This window comes from Entelurus aequoreus, linkage group LG27, assembly GCF_033978785.1.
Source record: "Entelurus aequoreus isolate RoL-2023_Sb linkage group LG27, RoL_Eaeq_v1.1, whole genome shotgun sequence".
Lineage (NCBI taxonomy): Eukaryota > Metazoa > Chordata > Actinopteri > Syngnathiformes > Syngnathidae > Entelurus > Entelurus aequoreus.
In genome coordinates this window covers 1,873,267-1,888,918 of record NC_084757.1, presented here as the reverse complement: position 1 = coordinate 1,888,918, position 15,652 = coordinate 1,873,267, and the positions used below count along the sequence as shown (strand labels likewise).

The window sequence follows — 15,652 nt, the reverse complement described above, 5'->3', positions numbered from 1 at the left end:
TTATGTTGTGGAAGATAACACTCATGACTAGTTATGTTGTGGAAGATGACACTCATGACTAGTTATGTTGTGGAAGATGACACTGATGACTAGTTATGTTGTGGAAGATGACACTGATGACTAGTTATGTTGTGGAAGATGACACTGATGACTAGTTATGTTGTGGAAAATGACACTGATGACTAGTTATGTTGTGGAAGATGACACTGATGACTAGTTATGTTGTGGAAGATGACACTCATGACTAGTTATGTTGTGGAAGATGACACTGATGACTAGTTATGTTGTGGAAGATGACACTGATGACTAGTTATGTTGTGGAAAATGACACTGATGACTAGTTATGTTGTGGAAGATGACACTGATGACTAGTTATGTTGTGGAAGATGACACTCATGACTAGTTATGTTGTGGAAGACGACACTGATGACACGTCACGCTAACTAGTTATGTTGTGGAAGATGACACTGATAACTAGTTATGTTGTGGAAGATGACACTGATGACTAGTTATGTTGTGGAAAATGACACTGATGACTAGTTATGTTGTGGAAGATGACACTGATGACTAGTTATGTTGTGGAAGATGACACTGATGACTAGTTATGTTGTGGAAGATGACACTCATGACTAGTTATGTTGTGGAAGATGACACTCATGACTAGTTATGTTGTGGAAGATGACACTGATGACTAGTTATGTTGTGGAAGATGACACTGATGACTAGTTATGTTGTGGAAGATGACACTCATGACTAGTTATGTTGTGGAAGATGACACTCATGACTAGTTATGTTGTGGAAGATGACACTGATGACTAGTTATGTTGTGGAAAATGACACTGATGACTAGTTATGTTGTGGAAGATGACACTGATGACTAGTTATGTTGTGGAAGATGACACTCATGACTAGTTATGTTGTGGAAGATGACACTGATGACTAGTTATGTTGTGGAAAATGACACTGATGACTAGTTATATTGTGGAAGATGACACTGATGACTAGTTATGTTGTGGAAGATGACACTGATGACTAGTTATGTTGTAGAAGATGACACTCATGACTAGTTATGTTGTGGAAGATGACACTGATGACTAGTTATGTTGTAGAAGATGACACTCATGACTAGTTATGTTGTGGAAGATGACACTGATGACTACTTATGTTGTGGAAGATGACACTGATGACTAGTTATGTTGTGGAAGATGACACTCATGACTAGTTATGTTGTGGAAGATGACACTCATGACTAGTTATGTTGTGGAAGATGACACTGATGACTAGTTATGTTGTGGAAAATGACACTGATGACTAGTTATGTTGTGGAAGATGACACTGATGACTAGTTATGTTGTGGAAGATGACACTCATGACTAGTTATGTTGTGGAAGATGACACTGATGACTAGTTATGTTGTGGAAAATGACACTGATGAATAGTTATATTGTGGAAGATGACACTGATGACTAGTTATGTTGTGGAAGATGACACTGATGACTAGTTATGTTGTGGAAGATGACACTGATGACTAGTTATGTTGTAGAAGATGACACTCATGACTAGTTATGTTGTGGAAGATGACACTGATGACTAGTTATGTTGTAGAAGATGACACTCATGACTAGTCATGTTGTGGAAGATGACACTGATGACTAGTTATGTTGTGGAAGATGACACTAATGACTAGTTATGTTGTGGAAGATGACACTGATGACTAGTTATGTTGTGGAAAATGACACTGATGACTAGTTATATTGTGGAAGATGACACTGATGACTAGTTATGTTGTGGAAGATGACACTGATGACTAGTTATGTTGTAGAAGATGACACTCATGACTAGTTATGTTGTGGAAGATGACACTGATGACTAGTTATGTTGTGGAAGATGACACTGATGACTAGTTATGTTGTGGAAGATGACACTGATGACTAGTTATGTTGTGGAAGATGACACTGATGACTAGTTATGTTGTGGAAGATGACACTGATGACTAGTTATGTTGTGGAAGATGACACTGATGACACGTCACGCTAACTAGTTATGTTGTGGAAGATGACACTGATGACACGTCACGCTAACTAGTTATGTTGTGGAAGATGACACTGATAACATGTTACGCTAACTAGTTATATTGTGGAAGATGACACGTCAAACTAACTAGTTATGTTGTGGAAGATGACACTGATGACACGTCACGCTAACTAGTTATGTTGTGGAAGATGACACTGATGACACGTCACGCTAACTAGTTATGTTGTGGAAGATGACACGTCAAACTAACTAGTTATGTTGTGGAAGATGACACTGATGACTAGTTATGTTGTGGAAGATGACACTGATGACTAGTTATGTTGTGGAAGATGACACATCAAACTAACTAGTTATGTTGTGGAAGATGACACTGATGACTAGTTATGTTGTGGAAGATGACACTGATGACTAGTTATGTTGTGGAAGATGACACGTCAAACTAACTAGTTATGTTGTGGAAGATGACACTGATGACACGTCACGCTAACTAGTTATGTTGTGGAAGATGACACGTCAAACTAACTAGTTATGTTGTGGAAGATGACACTGATGACTAGTTATGTTGTGGAAGATGACACTGATGACTAGTTATGTTGTGGAAGATGACACATCAAACTAACTAGTTATGTTGTGGAAGATGACACTGATGACTAGTTATGTTGTGGAAGATGACACGTCAAACTAACTAGTTATGTTGTGGAAGATGACACTGATGACACGTCACGCTAACTAGTTATGTTGTGGAAGATGACACGTCAAACTAACTAGTTATGTTGTGGAAGATGACACTGATGACTAGTTATGTTGTGGAAGATTACACTGATGACTAGTTATATTGTGGAAGATGACACTGATGACTAGTTATGTTGTGGAAGATGACACTGATGACTAGTTATATTGTGGAAGATGACACTGATGACTAGTTATGTTGTGGAAGATGACACTGATGACTAGTTATGTTGTGGAAGATGATACTGATGACTAGGTATATTGTGGAAGATGACACTGATGACTAGTTATGTTGTGGAAGATGACACTGATGACTAGTTATATTGTGGAAGATGACACTGATGACTAGTTATGTTGTGGAAGATGACACTGATGACTAGTTATATTGTGGAAGATGACACTGATGACTAGTTATGTTGTGGAAGATGACACTGATGACTAGTTATGTTGTGGAAGATGACACTGATGACTAGTTATGTTGTGGAAGATGACACTGATGACTAGTTATGTTGTGGAAGATGACACTGATGACTAAATATATTGTGGAAGATGACACTGATGACTAGTTATGTTGTGGAAGATGACACTGATGACTAGTTATGTTGTGGAAGATGACACTGATGACTAGTTATGTTGTGGAAAATGACACTGATGACTAGTTATGTTGTGGAAGATGACACTGATGACCAGTTATATTGTGGAAGATGACACTCATGACTAGTTATGTTGTGGAAGATGACACTGATGACTAGTTATGTTGTGGAAGATGACACTGATGACTAGTTATGTTGTGGAAAATGACACTGATGACTAGTTATGTTGTGGAAGATGACACTGATGACTAGTTATGTTGTGGAAGATGACACTCATGACTAGTTATGTTGTGGAAGATGACACTGATGACACGTCACGCTAACTAGTTATGTTGTGGAAGATGACACTGATAACTAGTTATGTTGTGGAAGATGACACTGATGACTAGTTATGTTGTGGAAAATGACACTGATGACTAGTTATGTTGTGGAAGATGACACTGATGACTAGTTATGTTGTGGAAGATGACACTCATGACTAGTTATGTTGTGGAAGATGACACTCATGACTAGTTATGTTGTGGAAGATGACACTGATGACTAGTTATGTTGTGGAAGATGACACTGATGACTAGTTATGTTGTGGAAAATGACACTGATGACTAGTTATGTTGTGGAAGATGACACTGATGACTAGTTATGTTGTGGAAGATGACACTCATGACTAGTTATGTTGTGGAAGATGACACTGATGACTAGTTATGTTGTGGAAGATGACACTGATGACTAGTTATGTTGTGGAAAATGACACTGATGACTAGTTATGTTGTGGAAGATGACACTGATGACTAGTTATGTTGTGGAAGATGACACTCATGACTAGTTATGTTGTGGAAGACGACACTGATGACACGTCACGCTAACTAGTTATGTTGTGGAAGATGACACTGATAACTAGTTATGTTGTGGAAGATGACACTGATGACTAGTTATGTTGTGGAAAATGACACTGATGACTAGTTATGTTGTGGAAGATGACACTGATGACTAGTTATGTTGTGGAAGATGACACTGATGACTAGTTATGTTGTGGAAGATGACACTCATGACTAGTTATGTTGTGGAAGATGACACTCATGACTAGTTATGTTGTGGAAGATGACACTGATGACTAGTTATGTTGTGGAAGATGACACTGATGACTAGTTATGTTGTGGAAAATGACACTGATGACTAGTTATGTTGTGGAAGATGACACTGATGACTAGTTATGTTGTGGAAGATGACACTGATGACTAGTTATGTTGTGGAAGATGACACTCATGACTAGTTATGTTGTGGAAGATGACACTCATGACTAGTTATGTTGTGGAAGATGACACTGATGACTAGTTATGTTGTGGAAGATGACACTGATGACTAGTTATGTTGTGGAAGATGACACTCATGACTAGTTATGTTGTGGAAGATGACACTCATGACTAGTTATGTTGTGGAAGATGACACTGATGACTAGTTATGTTGTGGAAAATGACACTGATGACTAGTTATGTTGTGGAAGATGACACTGATGACTAGTTATGTTGTGGAAGATGACACTCATGACTAGTTATGTTGTGGAAGATGACACTCATGACTAGTTATGTTGTGGAAGATGACACTGATGACTAGTTATGTTGTGGAAAATGACACTGATGACTAGTTATGTTGTGGAAGATGACACTGATGACTAGTTATGTTGTGGAAGATGACACTCATGACTAGTTATGTTGTGGAAGATGACACTGATGACTAGTTATGTTGTGGAAAATGACACTGATGACTAGTTATATTGTGGAAGATGACACTGATGACTAGTTATGTTGTGGAAGATGACACTGATGACTAGTTATGTTGTAGAAGATGACACTCATGACTAGTTATGTTGTGGAAGATGACACTGATGACTAGTTATGTTGTAGAAGATGACACTCATGACTAGTTATGTTGTGGAAGATGACACTGATGACTACTTATGTTGTGGAAGATGACACTGATGACTAGTTATGTTGTGGAAGATGACACTCATGACTAGTTATGTTGTGGAAGATGACACTCATGACTAGTTATGTTGTGGAAGATGACACTGATGACTAGTTATGTTGTGGAAAATGACACTGATGACTAGTTATGTTGTGGAAGATGACACTGATGACTAGTTATGTTGTGGAAGATGACACTCATGACTAGTTATGTAGTGGAAGATGACACTGATGACACGTCACGCTAACTAGTTATGTTGTGGAAGATGACACTGATGACACGTCACGCTAACTAGTTATGTTGTGGAAGATGACACTGATGACACGTCACGCTAACTAGTTATGTTGTGGAAGATGACACTGATGACACGTCACGCTAACTAGTTATGTTGTGGAAGATGACACTGATGACACGTCACGCTAACTAGTTATGTTGTGGAAGATGACACTGATGACACGTCACGCTAACTAGTTATGTTGTGGAAGATGACACTGATGACACGTCACGCTAACTAGTTATGTTGTGGAAGATGACACTGATGACACGTCACGCTAACTAGTTATGTTGTGGAAGATGACACGTCAAACTAACTAGTTATGTTGTGGAAGATGACACGTCAAACTAACTAGTTATGTTGTGGAAGATGACACTGATGACACGTCACGCTAACTAGTTATGTTGTGGAAGATGACACGTCAAACTAACTAGTTATGTTGTGGAAGATGACACTGATGACACGTCACGCTAACTAGTTATGTTGTGGAAGATGACACTGATGACACGTCACGCTAACTAGTTATGTTGTGGAAGATGACACTGATGACACGTCACGCTAACTAGTTATGTTGTGGAAGATGACACTGATGACACGTCACGCTAACTAGTTATGTTGTGGAAGATGACACTGATAACACGTTACGCTAACTAGTTATATTGTGGAAGATGACACGTCAAACTAACTAGTTATGTTGTGGAAGATGACACTGATGACACGTCACGCTAACTAGTTATGTTGTGGAAGATGACACTGATGACACGTCACGCTAACTAGTTATGTTGTGGAAGATGACACTGATGACACGTCACGCTAACTAGTTATGTTGTGGAAGATGACACTGATAACATGTTACGCTAACTAGTTATATTGTGGAAGATGACACGTCAAACTAACTAGTTATGTTGTGGAAGATGACACTGATGACACGTCACGCTAACTAGTTATGTTGTGGAAGATGACACTGATGACACGTCACGCTAACTAGTTATGTTGTGGAAGATGACACGTCAAACTAACTAGTTATGTTGTGGAAGATGACACTGATGACTAGTTATGTTGTGGAAGATGACACTGATGACTAGTTATGTTGTGGAAGATGACACATCAAACTAACTAGTTATGTTGTGGAAGATGACACTGATGACTAGTTATGTTGTGGAAGATGACACTGATGACTAGTTATGTTGTGGAAGATGACACGTCAAACTAACTAGTTATGTTGTGGAAGATGACACTGATGACACGTCACGCTAACTAGTTATGTTGTGGAAGATGACACGTCAAACTAACTAGTTATGTTGTGGAAGATGACACTGATGACTAGTTATGTTGTGGAAGATGACACTGATGACTAGTTATGTTGTGGAAGATGACACATCAAACTAACTAGTTATGTTGTGGAAGATGACACTGATGACTTGTTATGTTGTGGAAGATGACACTGATGACTAGTTATGTTGTGGAAGATGACACGTCAAACTAACTAGTTATGTTGTGGAAGATGACACTGATGACACGTCACGCTAACTAGTTATGTTGTGGAAGATGACACGTCAAACTAACTAGTTATGTTGTGGAAGATGACACTGATGACTAGTTATGTTGTGGAAGATTACACTGATGACTAGTTATATTGTGGAAGATGACACTGATGACTAGTTATGTTGTGGAAGATGACACTGATGACTAGTTATATTGTGGAAGATGACACTGATGACTAGTTATGTTGTGGAAGATGACACTGATGACTAGTTATGTTGTGGAAGATGATACTGATGACTAGGTATATTGTGGAAGATGACACTGATGACTAGTTATGTTGTGGAAGATGACACTGATGACTAGTTATATTGTGGAAGATGACACTGATGACTAGTTATGTTGTGGAAGATGACACTGATGACTAGTTATATTGTGGAAGATGACACTGATGACTAGTTATGTTGTGGAAGATGACACTGATGACTAGTTATGTTGTGGAAGATGACACTGATGACTAGTTATGTTGTGGAAGATGACACTGATGACTAGTTATGTTGTGGAAGATGACACTGATGACTAAATATATTGTGGAAGATGACACTGATGACTAGTTATGTTGTGGAAGATGACACTGATGACTAGTTATGTTGTGGAAGATGACACTGATGACTAGTTATGTTGTGGAAAATGACACTGATGACTAGTTATGTTGTGGAAAATGACACTGATGACCAGTTATATTGTGGAAGATGACACTCATGACTAGTTATGTTGTGGAAGATGACACTGATGACTAGTTATGTTGTGGAAGATGACACTGATGACTAGTTATGTTGTGGAAAATGACACTGATGACTAGTTATGTTGTGGAAGATGACACTGATGACTAGTTATGTTGTGGAAGATGACACTCATGACTAGTTATGTTGTGGAAGATGACACTGATGACACGTCACGCTAACTAGTTATGTTGTGGAAGATGACACTGATAACTAGTTATGTTGTGGAAGATGACACTGATGACTAGTTATGTTGTGGAAAATGACACTGATGACTAGTTATGTTGTGGAAGATGACACTGATGACTAGTTATGTTGTGGAAGATGACACTCATGACTAGTTATGTTGTGGAAGATGACACTCATGACTAGTTATGTTGTGGAAGATGACACTGATGACTAGTTATGTTGTGGAAGATGACACTGATGACTAGTTATGTTGTGGAAGATGACACTGATGACTAGTTATGTTGTGGAAAATGACACTGATGACTAGTTATGTTGTGGAAGATGACACTGATGACTAGTTATGTTGTGGAAGATGACACTCATGACTAGTTATGTTGTGGAAGATGACACTGATGACTAGTTATGTTGTGGAAGATGACACTGATGACTAGTTATGTTGTGGAAAATGACACTGATGACTAGTTATGTTGTGGAAGATGACACTGATGACTAGTTATGTTGTGGAAGATGACACTCATGACTAGTTATGTTGTGGAAGACGACACTGATGACACGTCACGCTAACTAGTTATGTTGTGGAAGATGACACTGATAACTAGTTATGTTGTGGAAGATGACACTGATGACTAGTTATGTTGTGGAAAATGACACTGATGACTAGTTATGTTGTGGAAGATGACACTGATGACTAGTTATGTTGTGGAAGATGACACTGATGACTAGTTATGTTGTGGAAGATGACACTCATGACTAGTTATGTTGTGGAAGATGACACTCATGACTAGTTATGTTGTGGAAGATGACACTGATGACTAGTTATGTTGTGGAAGATGACACTGATGACTAGTTATGTTGTGGAAGATGACACTCATGACTAGTTATGTTGTGGAAGATGACACTCATGACTAGTTATGTTGTGGAAGATGACACTGATGACTAGTTATGTTGTGGAAAATGACACTGATGACTAGTTATGTTGTGGAAGATGACACTGATGACTAGTTATGTTGTGGAAGATGACACTCATGACTAGTTATGTTGTGGAAGATGACACTGATGACTAGTTATGTTGTGGAAAATGACACTGATGACTAGTTATATTGTGGAAGATGACACTGATGACTAGTTATGTTGTGGAAGATGACACTGATGACTAGTTATGTTGTAGAAGATGACACTCATGACTAGTTATGTTGTGGAAGATGACACTGATGACTAGTTATGTTGTAGAAGATGACACTGATGACTAGTTATGTTGTGGAAAATGACACTGATGAATAGTTATATTGTGGAAGATGACACTGATGACTAGTTATGTTGTGGAAGATGACACTGATGACTAGTTATGTTGTGGAAGATGACACTGATGACTAGTTATGTTGTAGAAGATGACACTCATGACTAGTTATGTTGTGGAAGATGACACTGATGACTAGTTATGTTGTAGAAGATGACACTCATGACTAGTCATGTTGTGGAAGATGACACTGATGACTAGTTATGTTGTGGAAGATGACACTAATGACTAGTTATGTTGTGGAAGATGACACTGATGACTAGTTATGTTGTGGAAAATGACACTGATGACTAGTTATATTGTGGAAGATGACACTGATGACTAGTTATGTTGTGGAAGATGACACTGATGACTAGTTATGTTGTAGAAGATGACACTCATGACTAGTTATGTTGTGGAAGATGACACTGATGACTAGTTATGTTGTGGAAGATGACACTGATGACTAGTTATGTTGTGGAAGATGACACTGATGACTAGTTATGTTGTGGAAGATGACACTGATGACTAGTTATGTTGTGGAAGATGACACTGATGACTAGTTATGTTGTGGAAGATGACACTGATGACACGTCACGCTAACTAGTTATGTTGTGGAAGATGACACTGATGACACGTCACGCTAACTAGTTATGTTGTGGAAGATGACACTGATAACATGTTACGCTAACTAGTTATATTGTGGAAGATGACACGTCAAACTAACTAGTTATGTTGTGGAAGATGACACTGATGACACGTCACGCTAACTAGTTATGTTGTGGAAGATGACACTGATGACACGTCACGCTAACTAGTTATGTTGTGGAAGATGACACGTCAAACTAACTAGTTATGTTGTGGAAGATGACACTGATGACTAGTTATGTTGTGGAAGATGACACTGATGACTAGTTATGTTGTGGAAGATGACACATCAAACTAACTAGTTATGTTGTGGAAGATGACACTGATGACTAGTTATGTTGTGGAAGATGACACTGATGACTAGTTATGTTGTGGAAGATGACACGTCAAACTAACTAGTTATGTTGTGGAAGATGACACTGATGACACGTCACGCTAACTAGTTATGTTGTGGAAGATGACACGTCAAACTAACTAGTTATGTTGTGGAAGATGACACTGATGACTAGTTATGTTGTGGAAGATGACACTGATGACTAGTTATGTTGTGGAAGATGACACATCAAACTAACTAGTTATGTTGTGGAAGATGACACTGATGACTAGTTATGTTGTGGAAGATGACACGTCAAACTAACTAGTTATGTTGTGGAAGATGACACTGATGACACGTCACGCTAACTAGTTATGTTGTGGAAGATGACACGTCAAACTAACTAGTTATGTTGTGGAAGATGACACTGATGACTAGTTATGTTGTGGAAGATTACACTGATGACTAGTTATATTGTGGAAGATGACACTGATGACTAGTTATGTTGTGGAAGATGACACTGATGACTAGTTATATTGTGGAAGATGACACTGATGACTAGTTATGTTGTGGAAGATGACACTGATGACTAGTTATGTTGTGGAAGATGATACTGATGACTAGGTATATTGTGGAAGATGACACTGATGACTAGTTATGTTGTGGAAGATGACACTGATGACTAGTTATATTGTGGAAGATGACACTGATGACTAGTTATGTTGTGGAAGATGACACTGATGACTAGTTATATTGTGGAAGATGACACTGATGACTAGTTATGTTGTGGAAGATGACACTGATGACTAGTTATGTTGTGGAAGATGACACTGATGACTAGTTATGTTGTGGAAGATGACACTGATGACTAGTTATGTTGTGGAAGATGACACTGATGACTAAATATATTGTGGAAGATGACACTGATGACTAGTTATGTTGTGGAAGATGACACTGATGACTAGTTATGTTGTGGAAGATGACACTGATGACTAGTTATGTTGTGGAAAATGACACTGATGACTAGTTATGTTGTGGAAGATGACACTGATGACCAGTTATATTGTGGAAGATGACACTCATGACTAGTTATGTTGTGGAAGATGACACTGATGACTAGTTATGTTGTGGAAGATGACACTGATGACTAGTTATGTTGTGGAAAATGACACTGATGACTAGTTATGTTGTGGAAGATGACACTGATGACTAGTTATGTTGTGGAAGATGACACTCATGACTAGTTATGTTGTGGAAGATGACACTGATGACACGTCACGCTAACTAGTTATGTTGTGGAAGATGACACTGATAACTAGTTATGTTGTGGAAGATGACACTGATGACTAGTTATGTTGTGGAAAATGACACTGATGACTAGTTATGTTGTGGAAGATGACACTGATGACTAGTTATGTTGTGGAAGATGACACTCATGACTAGTTATGTTGTGGAAGATGACACTCATGACTAGTTATGTTGTGGAAGATGACACTGATGACTAGTTATGTTGTGGAAGATGACACTGATGACTAGTTATGTTGTGGAAAATGACACTGATGACTAGTTATGTTGTGGAAGATGACACTGATGACTAGTTATGTTGTGGAAGATGACACTCATGACTAGTTATGTTGTGGAAGATGACACTGATGACTAGTTATGTTGTGGAAGATGACACTGATGACTAGTTATGTTGTGGAAAATGACACTGATGACTAGTTATGTTGTGGAAGATGACACTGATGACTAGTTATGTTGTGGAAGATGACACTCATGACTAGTTATGTTGTGGAAGACGACACTGATGACACGTCACGCTAACTAGTTATGTTGTGGAAGATGACACTGATAACTAGTTATGTTGTGGAAGATGACACTGATGACTAGTTATGTTGTGGAAAATGACACTGATGACTAGTTATGTTGTGGAAGATGACACTGATGACTAGTTATGTTGTGGAAGATGACACTGATGACTAGTTATGTTGTGGAAGATGACACTCATGACTAGTTATGTTGTGGAAGATGACACTCATGACTAGTTATGTTGTGGAAGATGACACTGATGACTAGTTATGTTGTGGAAGATGACACTGATGACTAGTTATGTTGTGGAAGATGACACTCATGACTAGTTATGTTGTGGAAGATGACACTCATGACTAGTTATGTTGTGGAAGATGACACTGATGACTAGTTATGTTGTGGAAAATGACACTGATGACTAGTTATGTTGTGGAAGATGACACTGATGACTAGTTATGTTGTGGAAGATGACACTCATGACTAGTTATGTTGTGGAAGATGACACTGATGACTAGTTATGTTGTGGAAAATGACACTGATGACTAGTTATATTGTGGAAGATGACACTGATGACTAGTTATGTTGTGGAAGATGACACTGATGACTAGTTATGTTGTAGAAGATGACACTCATGACTAGTTATGTTGTGGAAGATGACACTGATGACTAGTTATGTTGTAGAAGATGACACTCATGACTAGTTATGTTGTGGAAGATGACACTGATGACTACTTATGTTGTGGAAGATGACACTGATGACTAGTTATGTTGTGGAAGATGACACTCATGACTAGTTATGTTGTGGAAGATGACACTCATGACTAGTTATGTTGTGGAAGATGACACTGATGACTAGTTATGTTGTGGAAAATGACACTGATGACTAGTTATGTTGTGGAAGATGACACTGATGACTAGTTATGTTGTGGAAGATGACACTCATGACTAGTTATGTTGTGGAAGATGACACTGATGACTAGTTATGTTGTGGAAAATGACACTGATGAATAGTTATATTGTGGAAGATGACACTGATGACTAGTTATGTTGTGGAAGATGACACTGATGACTAGTTATGTTGTGGAAGATGACACTGATGACTAGTTATGTTGTAGAAGATGACACTCATGACTAGTTATGTTGTGGAAGATGACACTGATGACTAGTTATGTTGTAGAAGATGACACTCATGACTAGTCATGTTGTGGAAGATGACACTGATGACTAGTTATGTTGTGGAAGATGACACTAATGACTAGTTATGTTGTGGAAGATGACACTGATGACTAGTTATGTTGTGGAAAATGACACTGATGACTAGTTATATTGTGGAAGATGACACTGATGACTAGTTATGTTGTGGAAGATGACACTGATGACTAGTTATGTTGTAGAAGATGACACTCATGACTAGTTATGTTGTGGAAGATGACACTGATGACTAGTTATGTTGTGGAAGATGACACTGATGACTAGTTATGTTGTGGAAGATGACACTGATGACTAGTTATATCAGACCTGGGCATTCTGCGGCCCGCGGGCCGCATCCGGCCCTTTGTGCGTCTCTGTCCGGCCCGCGTGAGGCCAATTATAAATTACAAAATAAATTTAAAAAAGTATCTATGTCGAGTGTGCAATACAACGGTGCTGCTTTTGTTTTGAAAATCGTTATTTGTATTACTTCCGTGTGGACGTATGCGTGATTGTGAGTGAATGTGAACAACTGCAATTACAAAATAAAGTTGAAAAAACATCTATGTCCTGCGCGCAATACAACTGTGCTGCTTTTATTTTGAAAAGTATTATTTATGGGCGTGTGTCCGTGTGTAACCTGCGAGTGAAGGTGCACATGCAGCGACAAGTGATGCACGGTTTACACCCGAGACGCCAAAAAGAGAAAAGTTGATGAGGAATGCCGTGTTTTCAACAAGACATGAACTGCAAAGCAACGTCCCCTCACCTAAGGTGCGTGCCTGCTCAAGCGTCCGCTGCGCGCAGCAAGTATATGCCGCGCACCAAATCAAATCCCATCTGAATTCTAAACAAAATAAACATATTTATTCTATGTAATTTTGCAATGCAACTTTGAGTGACAGTGACAACAAGCGGCCCTAATGGTGTTCGTCAACACCGTTCAATTGAACACCGTTCAATTATTGTAACGTCTATCGAGATGCTTCGAGGACAGGAATTATATCCATCACTTTATTGAACAAAACTGTTTATATTCGGACATAACCACACCAAAAACATGAGTAAAACAATTCTATCTCGAAAAACTAGTCATTTTCTGCCGTACAAACCAGGCCAAAACCAACTTGTCATCTGTCACCAACACGCATAGCACTAAACCACTGGTGCGTTTAAGGCCACACAAAAAGTCGGACAACTCAAACACCACACAAAGTTACACTATGACTCCTCAGTCATACGTGTGCTTATTTTACTGTAATTTATTATTAATGTTAATTTATATATATTAGTCATGGAATGCTGTTACACACACTATGTTGAAGTATTACTATTATTATTAATTATTATTATTATTATTTATCTTACGGTATATATCAAAAATAATATTGAGCAAAATTTAATTGAAATATTGTCGATGTGGCCCTCCAGCAGTGCTCGGGTAGCTCATGCGGCCCCCGGTAAAAATTAATTGCCCACCCCTGAGTTATATTGTGGAAGATGACACTGATGACTAGTTATGTTGTGGAAGATGACACTGATGACTAGTTATGTTGTGGAAGATGACATTGATGTCTAGTTATGTTGTGGAAGATGACACTGATGACTAGTTATATTGTGGAAGATGACACTGATGACTAGTTATGTTGTGGAAGATGACACTGATGACTAGTTATGTTGTGGAAGATGACACTGATGACTAGTTATGTTGTGGAAGATGACACTGATGACTAGTTATGTTGTGGAAGATGACACTGATGACTAGTTATGTTGTGGAAGATGACACTGATGACTAGTTATATTGTGGAAGATGACACTGATGACTAGTTATGTTGTGGAAGATGACACTGATGACTAGTTATGTTGTGGAAGATGACATTGATGTCTAGTTATGTTGTGGAAGATGACACTGATGACTAGTTATATTGTGGAAGATGACACTGATGACTAGTTATGTTGTGGAAGATGACACTGATGACTAGTTATGTTGTGGAAGATGACACTGATGACTAGTTATGTTGTGGAAGATGACACTGATGACTAGTTATGTTGTGGAAGATGACACTGATGACTAGTTATGTTGTGGAAGATGACACTGATGACTAGTTATATTGTGGAAGATGACACTGATGACTAGTTATGTTGTGGAAGATGACACTGATGACTAGTTATATTGTGGAAGATGACACTGATGACTAGTTATGTTGTGGAAAATGACACTGATGACTAGTTATGTTGTGGAAGATGACACTCATGACTAGTTATGTTGTGGAAGATGACACTGATGACTAGTTATGTTGTGGAAGATGACACTGATGACTAGTTATGTTGTAGAAGATGACACTGATGACTAGTTATGTTGTGGAAGAT

General features: G+C 38.4%; 1 protein-coding gene across 1 annotated transcript in view; it reads right to left on the bottom strand.

Annotated features, from left to right (window-relative positions):
- Positions 1-15,652, bottom strand: part of LOC133644068 (lipoma-preferred partner homolog) — a 320,875-nt gene that overhangs the window by 144,523 nt on the left and 160,700 nt on the right. The gene's annotated exons all lie outside the window — the stretch shown is intronic.